The sequence below is a fragment of the Neoarius graeffei genome, chromosome 8 (assembly GCF_027579695.1).
Source record: "Neoarius graeffei isolate fNeoGra1 chromosome 8, fNeoGra1.pri, whole genome shotgun sequence".
Taxonomy (NCBI): Eukaryota; Metazoa; Chordata; class Actinopteri; order Siluriformes; family Ariidae; genus Neoarius; species Neoarius graeffei.
Genome location: NC_083576.1, coordinates 79,325,701 through 79,349,755, shown reverse-complemented (window position 1 = coordinate 79,349,755; position 24,055 = coordinate 79,325,701). Strand labels below are relative to the sequence as shown.

At 40.6% G+C, this 24,055-nt stretch overlaps 1 protein-coding gene across 1 annotated transcript in view; it reads right to left on the bottom strand.

The window, feature by feature from the left end:
- Positions 1-24,055, bottom strand: part of syt9b (synaptotagmin IXb) — a 118,189-nt gene that overhangs the window by 72,955 nt on the left and 21,179 nt on the right. The window lies entirely within an intron of this gene.

The following is a 24,055-nucleotide window of genomic DNA, read 5'->3' as shown; positions in this document are numbered from 1 at the left end:
TCGAGTGGTCACGCCCACTCACAAAACCCAGTCGTTCTGGGAAACACCTGATGCTGCTTTGAGTACAATCAGCACACGCATATAAGGACACAGAGGCTTTGCAAAGTATTATCGCTGTCACATTTGTTTCTGGCCATGTTTATGACTCTACTTTCGGTTTCATTTTTGTAAATATCATGCCTGCTAATGAACACTCTTCTTGCACTTAGATCCATCTACCACCACATACCTGACAGAATACTTGCAAAGTCTCTGTGAAAACAGTGTCCTTATATGCATGTGCTGATTGCACTCAAATCAGCATCAGGTGTTTCCCATAATGACTGGGTCACAAGCGCACATACAACGCGTGCCGAAGGATCCCCAAACGTAAATGCACTTAAGTCTCGGGGAAGGTTAGGCTGTGCCAAGCTGCTGTGTTGATGAGGCTCCCGTGAGCATCGGGGACATGGATTTGAGACAAATACCTCTCAAGAGGCTCTAAGAAGGTTCCTCGAACTTCAGGAAGTATTTCCAAACCCATCTGCGAGTATTCGCTGCTTAGTTTGCTGATGAAAACATCGCCACCAAATTTTGTGGTGTTTTTGGCCACGCATGAGTCAGAGATGCACCAAAAAACTCCTTGCGAAGCTTGGAGAACATAGCCATGTATCACATGAGTGGTAGCAATGGTATCAGTTTTTCATCACCAAGTATTCACAAACCCATCACGAGTTGTAGCAAAGCCTAAGTAAACTGCAAGAGTCCAGTGTACATAAAGTTTAGTGCTTCACCCATTGTCCTACATTCATTTATTCATTTTCTATATTGCTTATCCATTGAGGGTCATAGGGTGTGCTGGAGCCAATCCTAGCTGACACTGGGCAAGAATTGGGGTACACCCTGTACAGGTTGCCAGTCTATCACAGGACCCTTGTTATACAAATGAAAGTTTTTAATAAGCTTAAACTGAAATGGAATAATGGAAGGCATGGTGGTAAAGGCCCAGGGTCAATCCTGATCTTGGGGTACTGTCAGTCTGTACAATGAGTGATCAATATATATATACACTACCTTACTACTATGACTGAATACTTAAAAGGTCTTCTTCTTCTTCTTCTTTTGGCTGCTCCCATTAGGGGTCGCCACAGTGATTTGGAATAGGTTTGATTTAGCATGGGTTTTTACACCAGATGCCCTTCTCAATCTATCCGGGTTTGGGACCAGCACTAAGTATGCACTGGCTTGTGTCACCAATGACTGGGTATTTTTGCCTTAAAGGTATTCTACTATTAGTACTGACCACAAGCTGGCCTAGTGGTTAGTGTGTGTGCCTCTTGATTGGGAGATCATGAGTTCTACTCGTGGTCGGGTCATACCAGTAGGTACCATAAAAATGGTACCTACTGCTATCTGGTAAGGCAAACTGCAATACAGATGCGAGAGGGGAGTCAAACTCTTGCACTTACCAGAGGATAAGCCCCCCACTGTGATCCTAGCTGTATAGGTGAGAGGCTGAGGATTCTAGAAGAGGAGATTGGTGCTGCCCAAAGCTCCTTAAGGACTTGGTTAGTACTGGGATGGGAGACTGCCTGGGAAAACCAGGTCCTGGCACAGGAGGGACTTTGACTTTTGGCTATTAGTACTAAATATTAAGTACTATTCTGTATACTTAGTTTAGTATCTAGAACATACTTTACATGGGTTTGTACATGAGGGTTGTAGGAGATTTGAGACACATCCCTTGGTATCCCTTGTTAACGTTGGAGATAAATGCCTCACAAATAAAGATCTCCAGGAATAGAGATGGGTAACCATAACATGAGGACATCTCTCGAAACAAATAGCAAGAAATATTATCTGTGCTTGTTCATCATCTTCCCTAATGCCCTGGTCTCTCTTTCCCTTATTCTCCTTCCCTCTGTCCTTCCTACATGTCTTGTCTTACTTGCTCTTTGTTCCGTGTCTTCTTACTCTCCCTCATTCTCAGTAACCCTATTTCTTCCCTCTATCCTCTGCCATGGGTCTCTCTTCATCTTTCTTCTCATACTCTTCCCTGTGTGCATCCATTCATCCCATTATTTCATTCACACTCCTCCTCTTCCTTGCTATCTATCCACACCCATACATCTCTCCCTCCATTCCTCTTCCTTCTCTCTCATTCTCTGTCTCTCTCTCCTCCATTCATGCCGTTTGGCCACTGTCAAGGGATGTTCGCTCTCTAAATTAGAGCACACAGACAGAGAACCAGCTTATAGTGAGGACTGAATGAGCCACAGTCTCGCAAATGCTTTCATCTCTGTATCTCCTTTTCTGTTTTATAGACCAGAGGACGAGATCAAGCTCTGTGGTTTGAGAGAGAGCTAAAAATAATTACCCCATGCTTCAAAGCATGAGTTATCATGGAAAAAATCATGTAAAAGCCTGAACACGGACGTGGCATCAGTCATGTTCGTTTCATAGCCAATAAACCATGACTCACTCAGGCAATCAAAGCTTGGAGAAATGAACAAGAACAATGTTTTGTAGTCTTTTTGGAAGCATATTTACATTAAAAAGTAAGTTGGATTAAATATCGTAAATTGCACTCAAAAATGAATTCAATCGTGGTGTTTGTTTCTGCTATTTTTTTTTTGAAAATGGAAACCTCAAAGCTCCAGGGTTCAATCCTGAGCTTGTATTACTGTCTGTGTGAAGGTTCTCATGTTGTCTCCAGGTCTATGTGGATTTTGTCCAGGTTCTCCACTTTCCAAAAACATGCTGGTATGTGGCTTGGCTAAGATAAAGTCTCTCTAGGTATCTTCATTCATCTTCAGTAATCACTTTATCCTGGTCAGGCCTGCGGTGGATCCAGAGCCTACCCTTGGAACACTGTGCGTGAAACTGGAATACATCCTGGATGGGATGCCACACCCATTGCTGGACAACATGCACACACATTTACAATGACGGGTAATTAAATAATATTGGCTGGCGTTGAATAGTACATCAGATATATTCCATTCAGCTAGCATGATATTGAACGAGTCGAAGATGAGTAGCTGAATGGAATATATCTGATATACCATGAAAAAAAGCCAGCCAATATTATTATTATTATTATTATTATTATTAGACATACACATGCTCTTTTCCAGTTTTGCGATGTCCATTGGTATGGTTTTCTCTTGTAAACAGAGGAGAACCATCAGAGCCTTCTAGGCCTTCAGAGAAGGCCCAAACATATTATTCTCAAAGGCCAATGCAAGCTTAACCATGAGCCGGAGCTGCCAGCATAGCAGTAAAGTCACCTTCCAGCCGGTGTAGAGTTCATCAGTAGTGTTAGCGAATGCTATTAAAGTGGTCAAGCCAGTACTATCGAGAGCAAGTAGTACAGGCTAACGACTGAAAAACTAAGATTTCTGTCTTCAGACTCTTCTTCCACGCATACTCACTACAGTGTTTTTCACTCAGCCTTAAGTATTCATTTCCCTGTGTAATTTACTTAGTTACTTTTAAAATCAACATTGACAACTACATACAATGGAGCGACCTGGCAGCCTGCCACTAATCCCTTGAAAAATCCTTTGCCCTGTTGCTTTTTTGCTGTCTGGTTAAGTTTTGACTGAGCTCAAGTCCAAGCTCTAATAGTAACAGTTCACCACTGACATCCACACTCTCTTTTCCAGTTTTTTGATGTCCGTTGGTATGTTTTTCTCTTGTAAATATGCTGAAGAATATCTAATGAAGTTCTGGCAGCCTTTCGGCTGTTCAGCGCGTCTTTCTCTTTCCCAACGAACAAAGAAATGCTTCTGTGCATGCACAGCAGAAAACTCTCATTGAATATTCACATCAGCTCTGATGTGTAACATCATGTTGTCTTGACAACCATGCAATATCATAAACCATATTCAACACTCATTCTCCATTGGGTAGAGTACCGTAATACACGTAGGATAAGCGATATGATAACAATATTGCATGCTATTGAACCAAATGAATGGAACCCGTTAGAAAGGAATACAACACATGCTTTTATTCCATTGAAAAAGTGTCCTGTGTGTATAATCATTTGGCATAGTCAATCCAACCGGTATGTTTTGGGAGGTGGGAGGAAATCAGAGAAAAAAGCAGAGGAAACCCAGGGGAAACTGCACCGACCCTGGACTTGTGAGGCAAAAATGCTACCTTCTGCACCACTGTTTTGGAAATTAAATATTTTCGATTCAAGATCTCATAGACATGCTCCCAATCGTTCACTAACAAAACTAGTTTTATATCAAAACTTCATCCTCCATGGTTGTTTTCCTTGTTTGCCCCCCAACTTGCAGTTTGATTTTTTTGTAAGGACAAAAAGCACTAGACATGACTCAGCGTTTTGCAGAAAAGTTTGACTTTTTACATTTTACAAGGTCTGCTGTGAAAGGAAAAAAAAAAGGGTGAAAGCAGCCTTACAGACCCTACACACTTGCTAGGTGAGGATGAGCACCACTGAGTGAACTAACAAGAAGGTAAGCACTCGGCTTACAAAACACAGTGTCAGGTTTTCCGACATCAGATCTGAACACGTGGTCTGATCTGGTTTGTGCACCCACATTAAGATTAAGATTAAGTGTCTGAATAAACTAGACTGACAGCAAGGTTTCTGTTCCTCCAGAACTGGAGCTGTGTAATAGTCAGGGTTCAACAAAGCTGGCTATGACTAGTCTAGGTCAAAATTCAAAATAAAATACCACAATGTAAAGAAAACATTGCATGTTTAAATGAGACAGCTTTGGGGTTGGTAAAGTAGGGCAGAAATTGTGCACAAGATATCTACCAGGTTCTAGCCAATGTTCCAGAAAATTCTGAAATTCTGACACTGAAACTTTTGTGAGAACAAAAACTCTGAAAAAGAATGAAAACTTTTCAGTCAACATGGTTCCATCTAAAGAACAAGGCGAGGCAATTATTTGAGTTTTTACCCTATAATCATTCATTTAAAATTTGTCTTTATCACACCCAAATACACACTATGTCTGAGTCCACCAAAAGCAAGAGCTGGCTCTGTTCACACTGGGCATGTTGATAGTCATTATACCTCATTACACATGATACTCCATATACTAGTACAACCACAGTTCCAAAAAAAGTTAGGACACTGTGTAAAACAAAAATAAAAAAAAAAACCTCAGTGTGACAATTTGCAAATCATGGAAACCCTATATTTAATTGAAAATAGCACAAACATATCAAATATTGAAAATGAGAATTTTTTTTAAAAAATATATGCTCATTTTGAATTTGATGTCAGCAACACTTTTCAGAAAAGTTGGGACGGGGCAACAAAAGACTGAAAGTTGTGCAATCTGTAAAAAAAAAAAAATGATTGGGTACAAAAAGAGCATCCCAGAGAGGCATCATTAATGCTGAATGATATATACACATTTCAGAGCAATATGCTGCCATCCAGACAAAATCTTTTTCAGGGAAGGCCTTCCTTCTTTCAGCAAGACAATGCCAAACCGCTTTCTGCACATATTAAAACTGCATGGCTCCATAGTAAAAGAGTCCGGGTGCTAAACTGGCCTGCCTGCAGTCCAGACCTGTCGCCCATTTAAAACATGTGGTGTACTATGAAGCACAAAATATGACAAAGGAGACCCCGAGCTGTTAAGCAAGAATGGGACAACATTTCTCTTTCAAAAACTACAGCAATTGGTCTCCTCAGTTCCCAAAAGTTTACAGAGTGTTGTTAAAAGTTGAGGGGTTGCAACACAGTGGTAAACATGCCCCTGTCCCAACTTTTTTGAAACGTGTTGCTGACATTAAATTCAAAATAAGCATATATGTTGTCTTTGTATTATTTTCAATGAAATACAGGGTTTCCATGATTTGCAAATTATCACATTCTGTTTATATTTACAGTTTACACAGTGTCCCAAATTTTTTGGAATTAGGGTTGTAGAAGGTGTTGATTAATTTTCTTCGGCAACAGCTCTGACCATACTTCTGGCTGTAAGGCAAATCACAGCTTTCATATTAATGCACTCAGTCTAATATGTTATTGTTTCCAGAGCAACAACTTATACAGTTAGTCAGAAGTTTACATACAGGGACATGAATGTCACGACTTTCAATGATTTCTTTTGATTGTTCATTTTCTTTGGCAGAATGATTGTACAACGTGCATCATTAAAAAACAAAAACAAGCAAGAATTTAGTGCATGAGTTAATTTATTTCAGGTTTTCTGGAATCAGTACAGAGTCAAAAAATATATACAGGATACCTAATACTTGGTTAACGGTCCCTGAGTAAGTTTCACCTTGACCAGGTGCTCTTGGTCACCATCAACAAGTTTCTGGCAGAACTCTGGTTGGATATTTGACCATTCTTCTTGGCAGAACTGGCAGAGTTCAATTAAATTTCTGTTTCATGGAACAGACGGAACTTTTAAGCACAGTCCATATATTTTCAATAGGGTTGAGGTCAGGACTGTTTTAAGCTTAAATGCTAGCCATTTTATCCTCCACAACCAGCTCCATCTTTGATGTGTATTTGGAGGTACTGTCTTGTTGGAACACCTAATCATCCTCCTTCTTCATTATTTCATCCACTTTGTGCAATGCACCAGTTCCACTGGCAGCAAACCAGCCTCGGAGCATGATGCTACCACCGCTATGCTAAACACTTGGTACAATGTTTCCCTGTACTTCTTGTCATTGCGGCCAAACAACTCAATCTTTGTCTCATACGATCATAAAACTTTCCTCTCAAAGGCTTTTTCTTTGCCCATGGGGTCAGCTGCAAAGTTAAGTCGAGCTTGAAGGTGTTGATTTTGGAGCAGGGGCTTCTTTCTTGGATGGCAGTCTCTCAGTCCATGGTGACGTAAAACTCGCTTGACTGTAGACAGTGGGACTGGTGTTCCAGCAGCTTTCAGTTCATGGCAGGCCTGTGCCTTGGTAGTTCCTGAGCTGTTCCTGACCATTTGAACCAATTTCCTCTCAGCTGAGGGGGGACAATTTGGGTCTTCTTCCAGCAAAGTGGCTCGGCAAAGCAGCTACACTTCCAAATAACTTGTACTTATGTACAATTGTTTGAACTGATGATCTTGGACTCTCCAGTTGTTTAGAAATGGCTCCAAGAGACATTCCTGAGTTGTGTAAATTTATGAACCTTTTTCTCAGATCTGCACTGAGCTCCTGTATGGATCATTTAGATGCTATGTCATTTTCAGAAAACCCAAAATAAAAAAGTAAAACTTTTGCAACAAATTCTTGTTTTTTTCTTTTTTTTTTCTTTTTTATACATTAAAGTGCTGATGACATGTTTTTGACATCTTTGGCGATGTTTTATAACATAAAAAGTAATTCCCGATGATCCATATATTAATTCACGAAGGCGCCTATTTTACAAGTTATGATAAAAAACGCGGCTATCTGGGCAAATTTGACGGGGCTGCAGCACCCAGGAGACGAAGGAGGAGGAGGAGCTATATGACGTCAGCAAAAGAACCTTCCTCCTAACTTACCAGTTTGTTGTTGATGTGGCAGGTGTTCAGTTTATCATTATTAGTATTTTTATTAGACATTATTATACATTATATATATATATATATATATATATATATATATATATATATATATATATATAGTTATTATGCCTTCGCGTTGTGTTGCCGGCTTTTGCTCCAAAACCCACAAGGATGGGGTAAGTTTATTCAAGTTTCCCAGAGATCCCGAGCTGCATGCGAAGTGGGTGAAGCAAGTCAGGTGCACTCGTGACAAGTGGGAGCCCTCACCAACATCCGTCCTGTGCTCTGAACACTTCGATTTGGATTGTTTTGACACCCTTCCCAGCTTAAAAGAATCTCTTGGGTGTTCAGTTCAGCACAAACGTGTGTTACTACCATCAGCAGTGCCTACACAGTGTTGCCAGATTGGGAGGTTTCCCGCCCAGTTGGGCAGTTTCAAGTGCATTTTGGTGGGTTTTGAACATATTTTGGGCTGGAAAACTTCAGCAGTATCTGTTGCCAGATACTGCTGACGTTTTCCAGCCCAAAATATATTCAAAACCCACCAAAATGCACTTGAAACCGCCCAACTGGGCGGGAAACCTCCCAATCTGGCAACACTGCCAGTATTCCGGAGGGGGTCTACTCGTAGCTATGCCGGATCCAAAGACAGTCCTCCTGTCAGAACATGTGTTGTGAAACGACATAAGATAAAGGTACGTAGAGCTATAGATTCTACATGATAATCATAAATGTAATCATAAAGTCAGCGTGATATCAGTCATGTATTTGCTTGTGAAAGCTTGCGGCTTTCATGTACGGTAACTGCCGCCTAGCAACGAGAGGCAAAGGGTAAAGAGGGTAGGCTATCATAGATTCTATTCGGAAGAGATCAACACAATTCTAGACTCCCAGAAGAGGAAGAGCTAGCACTAGAGAGTTCACCGGCGTTTTCATGCGCCATTTCCATTGAGTAGAACCAGAGTAGAACAGCCAGTGAACCGCAGCGTGTTCTTCCGCTGACGTCACAACATGGCTGCGAGCCACGGACCCAGTTTTCTTGCGCTGTGCAATTAAAAGTTGGATATTCGCGTAACAACAGCTTCTTTTCACGTAATTATAACAGAAATCTAACGTTTGCCATGTTGTATAGTTTATTTAAGAAATTGCATAGAGTCATGTTCGTGTCATCAGCACTTTAAAGATGAAACATACAATCATTCTGCCACAGAAAAAGAACAGTTCAAAGAAATAAACAAAAGCCCAATATTCCCATGATATTCATGTCCTTGTACATAACCATCTGACAGCAACTGTACATTCATTTGTATGCTGGACCCTCCACATAAGACTAAGACATAAGACTCTGAGACTAAAAGTGAATGAATTTTCATTTAACAAGGGAAAACATACAATCGTATAATCATTATTTCGTATTTTTGCAACTTTAAGACAAAGGACTTTGCATTTGATGGTTCCCTGGTAACAGGACAAGGTGTATTGTTTTGTATTATTAACTTCAAAAAAAAAAAAAAAAGAGGCTGGCGATGGATGATACAGTCCTGTGCAAAAGTCTTCGGCACATGTAAAGAAATGCTGTCGACCAAAAATGGCTTAAAAATAATGAAATGAAATGTTTCAACATAAAAAAAAAATACCATAAGCAGGAAGCAGTAAGCCATAATAAATGAAACAAAGTCAATATTTGGTGCAGTCTTGTAGTACTCAAGTCCGACTCGTGCCGTAATTTTAAGGACTCATGACTTGACTTGGACTTGAGCCCATTATTAAAAAACGTTCTGTTTCCAGTCCACCGGCCGGGTGAGTGCCGTTTGTGCGGTTGAATTTTTTTTTTAACGCCGGGTTTTCGACTTTTTTTTTTAAAGATATTTTTTGGGCTTTTTTCACCTTTATTGGATAGGACAGTGTAGAGACAGGAGATGAGCAGGAGAGAGACAGGGAGGGATTGGGAAATGACCTTGGGTCGGAATTAAACCCAGGTCTCTAAATTTATGGTGTGGCGCCTTATCCACCTGAGCCACGATGCCCCCAAGTTTTTCAACATTTTTTTCGGGTTCATAAATCTAAAATCGAACTTGACATTTACACATTCCCAGGGCTTTCCACTAAGGCTCATACTAGCCAACCATGACAAATAAGTAGCCAGCTGGGGGGGGAGTAAACACAAAATAAACTCCTGTGCACGCAGTTCCCAGGATTAAATGTATTTTCCACAGACCATTTATTTATTCACTTTACTCAAATACAAAGTAAAATGGCAGTAAATCTTCTTTCTTTTCTTGCATATTGCATCATGAGCCGTTCCTGGCTTGTAAATCTCTTATTTTCGGTGCATGACACATTCACACAGCTGAGCATGCTATGAATTAACAACGACAACGGTCTGCAGTGGGGCTACACAATTACACACTCAGCCAACATTTCTCCATTTGTGTATGAAAATACACTCCAACCACTCAGTTTGGTTTCATTTACAACCAACGGTGTCTTTTGATGCCAGCACGTAATTGAACGAGAGAAGACTGGTTTACCGGAGACAAAATAAGCGTTATCTCTGCTTCTGTTCCCTCTGACACACTACTGCCTCCGCCGAGTGCGCGCGCACACACCGCATGTCAGGGCCGCGGACGAGTTACTCTCCCTTGATCAACGAAGTCTGCGGGGAATTTGTGGTTATTATCCATACAAATAGCGCGAATCACAACTTAAATGAGTGCGGTTCAGTTTGACATTATTGTCAGTCCGTTAGATAAACATTTAATTTTATTAAAATCGAAAATTAATATTTAGAGCCTGTGGGCTACAAAAATAATAGTCATTAAAGTAGCCGGCTGGACTTACCGCAATTGTGTAGTCGGCTGTATGGCCGGCGCTTGTGCAAAGCCCTGCATTCCGCGCAGAATATAGAATCGAATCAGCTCTGCGCATGCGCCGTGCGGCACAAAAAAATGGTAGCCACCATGAAGGAAGGAGATCCGGAGTTTTCAAACATTTGCTTAAGTGTGAAATCGCAAAATGGTATTCTAGCGAACAACAAAATAGTAAAGATTCAGAAAAACAAATCATTCAGTGATCATTTTAATAGTGTAATTTCATCCGAACTTGGCCTAACGCTCGATTTAGAACTACAAAAAGTCCGTGTGTCAGACATTTTAAGTACCTTTGTAAAAGTTTTGCAAATGTTGCAGTCAGCATTTAAAATGCAAACTTAAAGTTTTTGTACAAGTTTCAGTTGATTAAACTATCATTTTATTAAATGTGTCTGCTTTTGTAATAAAAAAGTACTGAAAGAAAAAGCAAACACAGCATTGCGATTTCTTATCCATCCATAAATCCCTCCCTCCCAACTGAAAATTTTTTTACTCACCCGGTGGACAGGAAACGGATTTTTTTTTAAGGATGGCCCGAGCACTCAGACTCGTGCATTAACTGCATTCGGACTCGTACATTGGAGACAAAGTCTTGGATTTTTTTCTTTATTTTTTGGAACATGCCATAATAATTTGGCATAAGATATTTATAACTACATTAATTTTGTACTAATTTCGTACAAGAGTGTCACACGTGCACGCCTTGGCGTGTGCATCAGGTAGACTCTCGGGCGCGCGCTTGAGTCCACTTGGTGCGCGTGCACACCGTAAACGACTGCATCTAAATCCTGTGCAGATGCGAATAAGCGCGCCATCATAAAAACTGTGAAAACACACTTGCTTTGCGAAGTATTGAGTTATGTTGCTGACACGTTACCGAGCCTTATTTCCTTGTTTGGTTTCCTGATTTCCTGTTTCTCGTCTTTGATTCTGCCGAGTCTACGATAGCCTGTTTGTGCCTCGCTCGACCTATTGCCCATTTCACCATTTTATGATTTTGCCTGCCATTCTGGATTGTTTACCGTCTTCACTTGTATTAATAAAAACACCTTCTGCACTGACATCCGTCTCCCAACCATCTCTGACAGAATACTTCACACTCCCTGATAAAGAGAAGCACATTCACCTGTTGATATGGCGTGGTCAGGAACAAACTAATGTTAATGGTGCTAAAACAGCCACCGCCAAATGGTGCAGTTGGAGCCTTGTTCTCGGACTTGACTCGGATCTATAGTGGACTCGACTCGAAATTTTTTTCATGACTTGGACTTGAACACTGGGGACTCGAGACTGGACTCGGAGTTTAGTGACTTGACTACAGGACTGATTTAGGGCGTATTCACACCTACGTTGTTTGGTCCGGACCAAACGACCAAACGAACCAAATTTCCCTTGGTCCGGACCTTTTGGGTTGGTCTGAATACAAACCACCGAACTCTGGTCCGGACCAAACAAGCGGACCGAGACCGAGCTGCAAGGTCGGACTCGGTCCGGACCAAAGGAACTCTGGTGCGGACCTTTTGGAGGTGTGAAAGCAGACCGGACCTAATCTGACAGTTTTGCTTTTTTGTACCTCGGGAGCTTCCGTCGTTTGTCGAGCATTATGGGAAACAGAGTCTTGACACTCCACTGCAAAGTGCAAACACTGTTTCGGTTGTCAAGGGAACCTTACAACAGTCGTTCAGTCATTCAGACCAGTGGTAGGCTAGACTACAGAGCACAAAAAATGAGTAGGGGGCAAACGTGGGCCGAGGAAGAAACGCGTACCCTTGTGGATATATGGGCAGATGTCCACATATCTGAGCTTTTGGAGAGAACGCACAAAAATGCCGACATGTTTGCTGTATTCAGTGAGAAAATGAAGGAGAAGGGGTTCACGTGCTCCCCAGAACAATGTCGGCTAAAAGTGAAGAAACTCCGTCAGACCTACATTAAAATCAGGGACATTCTTTCAAAAAGTGGCGGTACTAGCGACGCAAAAAAGAAATTCATCTATTACGATGGATAAGGCGAATATCCTGACACATACCTCCTCCGTCTTGCGTGAAGAACCAGAACTGTCACAACATGATGTGCGCTCATCAGCGCTATCCTCTGTACCCGCCTTGCCCTTTGAAGTCGTCGTTGATAAATTACTTGTACAACAGCATAGTAATCGCACAATTGTGAAAACAGTAAAAACTGGAAAAAACATATAGCTTTGATGACATTAAAAAGAATAACAGCACGGAAAGCCTCCATGACTACTTTTGAACTTAACGCTTTGTGCGCGTGTCGTCTCTGACCAATAGCTGAACGACCTCAGGGCACGTGGCTTTGTTGACAGATTTTGGTCCGCTTACTAAAATGTACAGTGTGAAAGCGAACTGCACCAAAATGAAAAAATTAAAAAAACATTTGGTTCGGACCAAAGCAAGTGAACTATCGAACTATCCTGGTCTGAATACACCCTTAGTGTGAGACAACCCTTTGCTTTAAAAAAAAAAAAAAGCAGTCTCAGGTACAATGAGTGCACTTTTATAAGGAAATGAGCTGTAGGTTTTACTGAGCATTTTACAGAACCATCCATTTAATATGCTGCTCAGGTACAACCTTTTTTTTTTTTTTTATTCTGTAACATTTCATTTTGTGCTGGAAAATGAACATTTGGAACTTTAAAATGTTTTGTACTGACTCGATAATGTAGAAGTCATAAAATAGAAATCTATAACAAAGTTTGTATGGAAAAAAAAATAGGGGGCCTAAGACTTTTGCACAGTACTGGGTGTAACCATTTGCAAATTATGCTTGTATAAGAGGCATAAAACCCTTCAGGAAATGCCTATATAGGAAAATAATCACCCTCGGGGTGTTGTCAGTAACCCTGCTTCATGTTAGGACGTATCCCTTCACCATCACAAAACAGATTATTCTTCTACAGCAGTTTAAAATGATTTATTTGGACTGAAATGATTTGCATTTGTTGGACCGAGTGGATATCAACATTGATCCAAACACAGAGATTGGTTAGGATTCGACTGGTTTCACTCCCCCCCCCCCCCCCCCCTTTGTTCTCATGCGTCTGTCTATCACTTTAACCCTCATTTATTCTGCTTCCTTGCTTCCATCCTTCAGTCTCTGATCCTCTGTGTCCTTCCATGCACCTGTCCCTCTGTTTCTCTCCCTCGTCCATCTGATCTTGACTTCCTTCTTTCTGTAGTCTCGATTCATATGATATGATAATGATGCAAGAGAAGAGAAAGATTGATCCTGATCAATGTACTATACCATAGTTACCCTGTAGTATTAAAAAGCCCATTTGCACTGAGGAAATGGTCAGTGTTAAAAATCAGCCTGCATTATTTGGACTAAAATGATGCACTTCGTATAAAGCCACAGAAATACCGAAGCCTGGGGTCATTCCGTCAGGATTGGTTAATAAGCTCATTAGCATACTGCATCCACAACTGTGGTAAAGATTGATTTATGGTATATTGAGCATTCCAGGCTGTAAAAAACAGCAGTAAGATGTAATGGCTTTTAGCGTCAACGATGTTGTAATGTGGTTTCATATAAAAGTCTTATTAATGTTGTCGGAGCACCACTCTGCATCCCATAAACCACAAAAATGTGTCACTTGGGCTTTTTAACCAAGACAGTGTGAAATTTGTAGTAACTGTCCCTGCTGCTGTTCTAAAGCCAGTACAAATGCTCCTCAAGAACGAGCTCGTCTTGTGCTTTACATCATATTAATTAGGAGGTGGGGGTAGAGAGGTCCTTTTAATGGGTTTACACCCTATGACCCATGCACTTCCTTTTGTAATGCTTGAAAAGCTTTAATCAACGTAATTAAACACAGTATCGGTCTCTGACGGGAAAAAAAAGGACCTGGGAATTCAGAGAGCTTTGCTAATTGCATACAACGTCTCAAGAAACGCAATGACAAGTTTAATTGCATTTACTTAATTTGCATAGAAAAGGCATTGTTTCTAATGAATGGATACTCAAAGAGGAAAAGCAACAATGAAGCACTTCAAGTACGGACAGCAGCGTGATCTGAATGAAGTGTCTGAAAAGTAGGGCTTGGAACAATTCAATTTATCGAAGATCTTTTTTTAAATGAGTTATTAAATCATATATTTTATATTACTTCATATACACCGATCAGATGTAACATTATGACCACTGACAGGTGAAGAAGTGAATAGCATTAATTAGCTCATCTCATTATAATGGCACCTGTCAAGGGGTGGGGTATATCAGGCAGCAAGAAAGAGAACAGTCAGTTCTCGAAGTTGATGTGTTGGAAGCAGGAAAACTGAGTAAGCGTAAGGATCTGAGCGACTTTGACAAGGGCCAGATTGTGATGGTGAGATGACTGGGTCTGAGCATCTCCAAAATAGCACATCTTGTGGGGTATGCAGTGGTTAGTACCTACCAAAAGTGGTCCAAGGATCCAAAGGACAACCAGTGAACTGGCGACAGGATCATGGGTGTCGAAGGCTCATTGATTCGCATGCGGCACGAAGGCTAGCCCATATGGTCCAATCCGACAGGAGAGCTCCTGGAGCACAAACTGCTGAAAAAGTAAATGCTGGCTAAAAAAAGAAAGGTGTCAGCATTAACTTTTTCAGTAGTTTGTGCGAAAATGTCATGGGATTGGACCGTGACCATATGGGCTAGCCTTCATGCCCCGTGCGAATCAATTCGCGTGCAATCGTGTAACCAGGAAATTCATTTTAGTTTTAACATGAAGTCGGCAGCACGGTGGTGTAGTGGTTAGCGCTGTCGCCTCACAGCAAGAAGGTCCGGGTTCGAGCCCCATGGCCGGCAAGGGCCTTTCTGCGTGGAGTTTGCATGTTCTCCCCGTGTCCGCGTGGGTTTCCTCCGGGTGCTCCGGTTTCCCCCACAGTCCAAAGACATGCAGGTTAGGTTAACTGGTGACTCTAAATTGACCATAGGTGTGAGAGTGAATGGTTGTCTGTGTCTATGTGTCAGCCCTGTGATGACCTGGCGACTTGTCCAGGGTGTACCCTGCCTTTCGCCCGTAGTCAGCTGGGATAGGCTCCAGCTTGCCTGTGACCCTGTAGAAGGATAAAGCGGCTAGAGATAATGAGATGAGACATGAAGTCTATTTTCTATGTCAATGAAGTTATCAACTGTTTACTGATGGAGACTTGAGTGCAAGACTGTTCATGGCAACCGCATTCTGAAACTTATCATTGCAACTGCAGTCCAAAGCCATCTTCACAGTTTCTAAGTGTATCTTTGGACTATCCATATGGGGCCATCCTCAGCATGAGTGAGGTGTGAGAACTTCAGCCAGAAGTAGGGCATCAGGATGGATCAGGCAGGTCCGGAGAGCAATATACATATTCATATTCAATAAGCATGTAACAGTTCACCCGATTCACAATTCGATTCAAGTTTGCGATTTGATTTTCCCATGATATTTTTGAGAAGAACTAAACAAAGAAAATTTTATGACAAAAAAGTACATTTATGTTCCTATTCTTTATCAACTTAAACATTCCTTTTGTTAAATAAAAAAAAAGTTTCCTTTTCTTAATAACCAACCATTTTATCACATTTGTCAAAGCTGGAGTAAAATATAATAGCCTATTAACTAAAATATTCCTTTTATTAAAAATGAAAAAAAAAAGTTAATAACAAATAGACCTTTCCTCAATAAACTTTTATGAAGATTTGTACTTCCTCCATTTGCGTCTCTTTTCTTTATCTTTCAGCACTTTGTTAAAAGAGAGCTCTGATTTCTTGTTAAATTTATTTGTACAGTCAATCACACAACAGCTCTCACTATTTTAGAACTGGTTTTTTTTGTCTGCTTTCCCAACATTAGAGCTGTGTTACTTCCGCCTACAGTGAAGTCGCATGCATTCCTGCGCTTGTACAGTATTTCGCTCTCCGCTGTCCAAACAATGCAATTACAGCTAGGAAAAACTAAGCCTGATAATAATCATCTCATCTCATCATCTCTAGCCGCTTTATCCTGTTCTACAGGGTCGCAGGCAAGCTGGAGCCTATCCCAGCTGACTACGGGCGAAAGGCGGGGTACACCCTGGACAAGTCACCAGGTCATCACAGGGCTGACACACAGACACAGACAACCATTCACACTCACATTCACACCTACGGTCAATTTAGAGTCACCAGTTAACCTAACCTGCATGTCTTTGGACTGTGGGGGAAACCGGAGCACCCGGAGGAAACCCACGCGGACACGGGGAGAACATGCAAACTCCACACAGAAAGGCCCTCGCCGGCCACGGGGCTCGAACCTGGACCTTCTTGCTGTGAGGCGACAGCGCTAACCACTACACCACCGTGCCGCCCGATAATAATAATCATGATTCATTTTTTCCCATCTCATCGATTTGAATCGTCATGAATTTGTATCATGATTTATCATTGCACGATATATTGTCACATGGTTAATACTCAATATTCTTAATACTGCCTTAAAGTGCCATTCCACCATTGGATGTATTCTTTGGCATAAAATACAATATATTTTATGACAACATGACTAGACAGAGAAATCTTTTAGCTTCAAAATGATATAACAAACATAATTTTTTGACAACGACAAGTATATTAATTTTGCGACCAAAGTCACCTACCCTTTTAATTTCCACGCGGTAGTGAAACGTGATGATATCGGCAGGTTCCCCTTCTTGTGTACCACGTGTCGGTCTATTTTTAGACCAGGAAACCCCTAAAGTGAGAGTCATTTCTCCTCGTATATGGGGGCCAAAAAAATAGCGAAAAATTTTGAGTTAATCTTTCAGTTAGCTAGATTTATTGGTATTAGCTAGATTTATTGGTATTATTTTTATCGCGTTCTATCCGCCATTGCTGATAATATGTGCCACGTCACACGTCATGTGGTACACAAGAAGGGGAACCTGCCGATGACATCACGCGCGGAAATTAAAAGGGTAGGTGACTTTGGTCACAAAATTAATATACTTGTCGTTGTCAAAAAATTATGCTTGATATATCATTTTGAAGCTAAAAGATTTCTCTATCTAGTGATACCATTTATATATGTTGTCAAAATATATTGTATTTTATGCCAAAGAATACATCCAATGGTGGAATGGCACTTTAAACAAGGTGACTGACACACCAACTATCCAGTGGGAATGTTACTCGCAAGAACAAGACTCGACAGACTTCCTATAGTGCACTCTGATCAGTAGAAGAAACTTCCAATCACATTAATAATCCATGCAGTCAGAAAAGCCTGCTTTAAACCGTGCCATATCTGCAGGATATGGACCTTTTCAGTCCAACACCACAGAGTATGTAGTACTCACATACATACCACAGAGCTTTCAGGGGCGACTAACAAACGCATGTACTGCCCACGAACAAAGAAAAAAAATTTAAATTAGGAAAAAATTTAAATTTGGCTAGAACCTTTATTTTTTTATGATATCTGGGACATGAAAATTAGTTCCTGGAATATGTAGCAAACATGAAAATGGCAGCGATTCTGATTGAAGCTGGCCCGAGGGCAGGTAAATAAATCTACCAATCGATATGAAGGAGGAGAAAATAAATAATAAAATAAAGACACATAAAAAAGCAGAAAGAGAAAACGAAGAGCAAAAAAAAAAAACGAGTGCAGAATGTTCTCTGCAAGAAAAAAATAATTATTCACTGTAAGTGAAGGAAACATCTACTGCATGCAAATGAAACTAGAGAGTAATATCGTGCACACAGATTGTAGGCAAATGTTAAAATAGATGTTAAAATAAATGGTTGATCTTTATTTTGACATAAAGAAAAGGACATAAATAACCAATCAGTCATCATGTGACTTGGCAATTGAGATTCTCACTTAATTAACACTCACTCTTGACCGATACCGTATCTCCGTCATAACTCCATTAATTTTTTTTTTTTTTAACATGCCATCATATTGAACACATTTTTTTATGATTCTCGATGAGATTAGTCATCGCATTTCCCTGGATATCTTTGAAAGAACATCTCGAAATCTTGTTAAGCGTAAAAGAGCATATAAGCACCATGAAAGCTAGCTTTGTTCAAGGTTTCAGCATGATTAACATGCCTTTTGAGTTGTACTTCAAAGAGGTCTCTGTGTTTCCGTCTTTATCTTCCTCTCACCCACACTGCTCCAAAAACCATCACAGACATGCACTGTGCTCCGCGAACAGAACGCCAATGACTCGCTAAAGCTGCTATATTTCCCTAAAGCTTTGACTCTAAACACCACTTTAAATTCAAATGCGCCAGAGTGCCTCTCGCCTCCTTATTTATTGCCTACGGAAGACCTGAAGTGCAAAACGAATGAATAATCCGAAAAAAAAGACATCAGCAAATCCAAAGCCAAAGGGCATCTTTAAACATGCTAGGAAACCTGAAAACCAAAAGCAAAAAGACTGAGAGAAGTAAATTTGATTTCTCATACGTCAGAGTTGACTGTTTACTGCAGATTTCTGAGCTAGCTCAGGAGAGCTACCCGGGGTGGACATCGAGGATGTAGAACAGTTCCCACCCCAAACAACCATTCACACACACACAGACTTTATGAGCAACTTAGAGTGGCCAGTTAACATAACTGCATGTCTTTAGAGGAAACCCACGCAGACATGGGGAGAACATGCAAACTCCACATAGAAAGACCCCTGTCAGTCGTGAGGTTCGAACCCAGAACCTTCTTGCTGTTTGGCAACCCACAGTCACTGCACTGCCAGTAAATTTAGTAAACGGGTAAAAACTGGTCTGTCCAAAATCTCATCTCATCTCATTATCTCTAGCCGCTTTATCCTGTTCTACAGGGTCACAGGCAAGCTGGAGCCTATCCCAGCTGACTACGGGCGAAAGGCGGGGTACACCTAGTCTGGTTAACACCAGACCATATCACAAGTGAAATATGGTCTGGAATCCGCCTACTGAATTTCTCGTAGGGGAGGTGTGGTTTACGATTGTCAACGGCCGTTTATTGGACGTTGCGAATGTCTATCATTTGGCGTATACGTAGCCCATGGCCAATCATGGCAGTTGTACCCGGTGACGTAGTTAGAGCGACGAAGAGGCGAAGAACAGAAGGAAGGAGAAAGAGAAGGCAAAACAAAAATAGGAAAACAATGGCACCGAACGATTACTGCCATTTGTGCAAGACAAAGCTTGATCGAAAGTTTGGTTCGTATCGCTCGCCGCCATGTTAAATGTGATCCGTAAACAGTCCCAAATAAACTACAAGCTTCCGTTTGTCGAGTAGTACACGTCACCGTCTTTCCACCCCTCCCCACTCTCTGATTGGCTCCCTAACTCAGGCGAGCCTTTAGACCATAGTTTCCATGCTGTCTTTTCAGATCGGAACGATTGTGCAAAGCAGCATGGGATTTCCCAGGCTAGGGTACACCCTGGACAAGTAGCCAGGTCATCACAGGGCTGACACATAAACACAGACAACCATTCACACTCACATTTACACCTACGGTCAATTTAGAGTCACCGGTTAACCTAACCTGCATGTCTTTGGACTGTGGGGGAAACCGGAGCACCCGAAGGAAACCCACGCGGACACGGGGAGAACATGCAAACTCCACACAGAAAGGCCCTTGCCGGCCACAGGGCTCGAACCCAGACCTTCTTGCTGTGAGGCGACAGCGCTAACCACTACACCACTGTGCCGCCCCTGTCCAAAATCACACAATTTTATTTATTTATTTTAAACAGGTGTACACCAACAGGGTGGTTTCTACATTACATCATTATATTACATTACAGGCATTGAGCAGATGCTCTTATCCAGAGCGACATACAACATACCCAGAGGAGCCTGGGGAGCAGTTGGGGGTTAGGTACCTTTCTCAAGTGCACTTCAGCCATTCCTGCTGGTCCAGGGAATCGAACCAGCAACCTTTTGGTCCCAAGGCTGCTTCTTGAACCTTTCGGTCACAGTAGCTTTGAGCTCAATTTGTATCAAAAATAAATGCCAGGTTACTAACAAAGTAATGAGGTATGAACAGTTGGTGAATTGTGTATGTGTGTATGTTTTAACGAAACAAAACACATTTACTCCTGAACCACTTATAATGAAAGTTGTTGGGGTAGCAAAGTGGTGTAGTGGTTAGCACTCAGTGGGGGCCTTTCTGCGTAGAGTTTGCATGCTGTCCCTGTGTCTGTGTGGGTTTCCTCTGGGTGCTCCGGTTTCCCCCACAGTCCAAAAGACATGCAGTTAGGTTAACTGGCTCCTCTGAATTGTGCATACAGTGGTGCTTGAAAGTTTGTAAACCCTTTAGAATTTTCTATATTTCGACATAAATATGACCTAAAACATCATCAGATTTTCACACAACTCCTAAAAGTAGATAAAGAGAACCCAGTTAAACAAATGAGACAAAAATATTATACTTTGTCATTTATTTATTGAGGACAATGATACAATATTGCATATCTGTGAGTAGTAAAAGTATATGAACCTTTGCTTTCAGTTTCTGGTGTGACCCCCTTGTGCAGCAATAACTGCAACTATACGTTTCCGGTAACTGTTGATCAGTCCTGCACACCGGCTTGGAGGAATTTTAGCCCATTCCTCCGTACAGAACAGCTTCAACTCTGGGATGTTGGTGGGTTTCCTCACATGAACTGCTCGCTTCAGGTCCTTCCACAACATTTCGATTGGATTAAGGTCAGGACTTTGACTTGGCCATTCCAAAACATTAACTTTATTCTTCTTTAACCATTCTTTGGTAGAACGACTTGTGTGCTTAGGGTCGTTGTCTTGCTGCATGACCCGCCTTCTCTTGAGATTCAGTTCATGGACAGATGTCCTGACATTTTCCTTTCCAATTCACTGGTATAATTCAGAATTCATTGTTCCATCAATGACGGCAAGCCGTCCTGGCCCAGGTGCAGCAAAACAGGCCCAAACCATGATACTACCACCACCATGTTTCACAGATTCTGGGTTCTCTTTATCTACTTTTAGGACTTGTGTGAAAATCTGATGATGTTTTAGGTCATATTTATGCAGAAATATAGAAAATTCTAAAGGGTTCACAAACTTTCAAGCACCACTGTAGGTGTGTGTGTACGCAGTTGAGAGGAGAAAACTTCTATAATAATCCAGTAGAAGGCAACAGGAAAACCACGACTGTAATTCTTCCCTAGAAACTTTGATGGTTGGAAGAGAAGCAGTTGGAGTGGTGACTCTGTCACTGTAGTGATATGCCAAATAGAGAGAGTAGTTGTGAAATCTCTTTATACAAGAGCGCTGTTGAATTGTGATTGGTCTGAAACTCTGACGGTAGCGCCAACTACAAAAAAACACACAAAAAAACAGGTTTATATTAATGCGTTTGTTTATAAAACATTATCATTTTTATTGTAACCACGAATTTACAGAAATCTGAATGGTGGTGATGCCTAATAATAAATGGAACAAAAGGAAAAATATTATTATTATTATTATTATTATTATTTATTAACAATCCTACGTAACTGTACTATAACTGTACTATATAATCAGTCATGTTTTCTGGAAGGAGATGTTTATTTAACATTTTTGGAAGGAGACTCCAATGCTAACTTGAAAAAGCAAAACAAACAGTGGCTAGGCATGGAGTTTATATATATATATATATATATATATATATATATATATATATATATATATATATATACGAGGGTCTTTCTGCGTGGAGTTTGCATGTTCTCCCCGTGTCTGCGTGGGTTTCCTCCGGGTGCTCTGGTTTCCCCCACAGTCCAAAGACATGCAGGTTAGGTTAACTGGTGACTCTAAATTGACCGTAGGTGTGAATGTGAGTGTGAATGGTTGTCTGTGTCTATGTGTCAGCCCTGTGATGACCTGGCGACTCGTCCAGGGTGTACCCCGCCTTTCGCCCGTAGTCAGCTGGGATAGGCTCCAGCTTGCCCATGACCCTGCACAGGATAAACAGCTCCAGATAATGGATGGATGAATATTTGGTGTGAGACGACCCTTTGCTTAAATACACTACCGTTCAAAAGTTTGGGGTCACCCAGACAATTTTGTGTTTTCCATAAAAAGTCACACTTTTATTTACCACCATAAGTTGTAAAATGAATAGAAAATATAGTCAAGACATTTTTCTGGCCATTTTGAGCATTTAATCGACCCCACAAATGTGATGCTCCAGAAACTCAATCTGCTCAAAGGAAGGTCAGTTCTATAGCTTCTCTAAAGAGCTCAACTGTTTTCAGCTGTGCTAACATGATTGTACAAGGGTTTTCTAATCATCCATTAGCCTTCTGAGGCAATGAGCAAACACATTGTACCATTAGAACACTGGAGTGAGAGTTGCTGGAAATGGGCCTCTATACACCTATGGAGATATTGCACCAAAAACCAGACATTTGCAGCTAGAATAGTCATTTACCACATTAGCAATGCATAGAGTGGATTTCTGATTAGTTTAAAGTGATCTTCATTGAAAAGAACAGTGCTTTTCTTTCAAAAATAAGGACATTTCAAAGTGACCCCAAACTTTTGAACGGTAGTGTAAATAAATGAATGAATAAATAAATAAATAAATAAATAAATAAATATGGTAGTCTCAGGTCCAATGAGTGCAGTTTTATAAGGAAATAAGCTGTAGGTTTTACGGAGCATCTTACAGAACCAGCCACAGTTCTTCTGGACACTTTGACTGTCATACTCGCTTCTTCATTTTGCCCCAAAACCCAGTAACCTTCATTATGTTTTCTTTTTTCATCTGAAAAGTGCTTTCTTATAGAATATGCTGCTCAGATACAAGCATTTTTTTTTCTGTAACATTTAATTTTGTGCTGGAAAATGAATGAACGTTTGGAATGTTTTTGTACTGATTCGATAATGCAGAAGTCATAAAATAGAAATCAATAAAGTTTGTATGAAAAAAAATTAGGGGATCTGAGACTTTTGCACAGTCCTGTATATAAGCAATAAGCAAAATTAATTTTACAGACACTGCACAATATTAATGTCATAAACAAGACAAGAGTTTTATTCCATACTCAATGAATGTTTATGCAAAACATATTCATATATAACTCATTCGTGAATTTTCTAGTAAGTTTTTAAAATGTAAATCTACATTATTTGTTATTTTCGAGCCCAGAGTACTTTGTTTTTGTCGGACAAGTCTGGGAAAGTCAAGAAGTGCCTCAGTTTGATTGCATTATGTAACCACATGTTTAAAATATTTAACAACTGCCTTTAGACTTACATTAGAAGTGAATTTTATGCAAATGGCCTTTCTGTGCTTCTCTTAGTACAAGGAAACGTGCTGAAATTGTTTCACTTGACAGATAAATAAAAAATGCTGGAGGGCTTACTCTTCCCTGAATCCAGTTCACTGTTTTTGTTTACAACACCAATTCCAAAAAAAAGTTGAGACGCTGTGTAAACTGTAAATGAAAACTGAATGTGAAGAGTTGCAAATCATGGAACCCTCATATTTCATAGAAAATAGTACAAAGACAACATGTCAAATGTTGAAACTGAGAAATTTTAGTTTTTTGAAAAATATGCACTCATTTTGAATTTGATCTCAGCAACACATTTCAAAAAAGTTGGGACAGGGGCATGATTACCACTGTGTTGCATCAGCTCTACTTTTAACAACACTCTGTAAACATTTGGGAACTGAGGAGACCAATTGCTGTAGTTTTGAAAGAGAAATGTTGTCCCATTCTTACCTGATATACAATTTC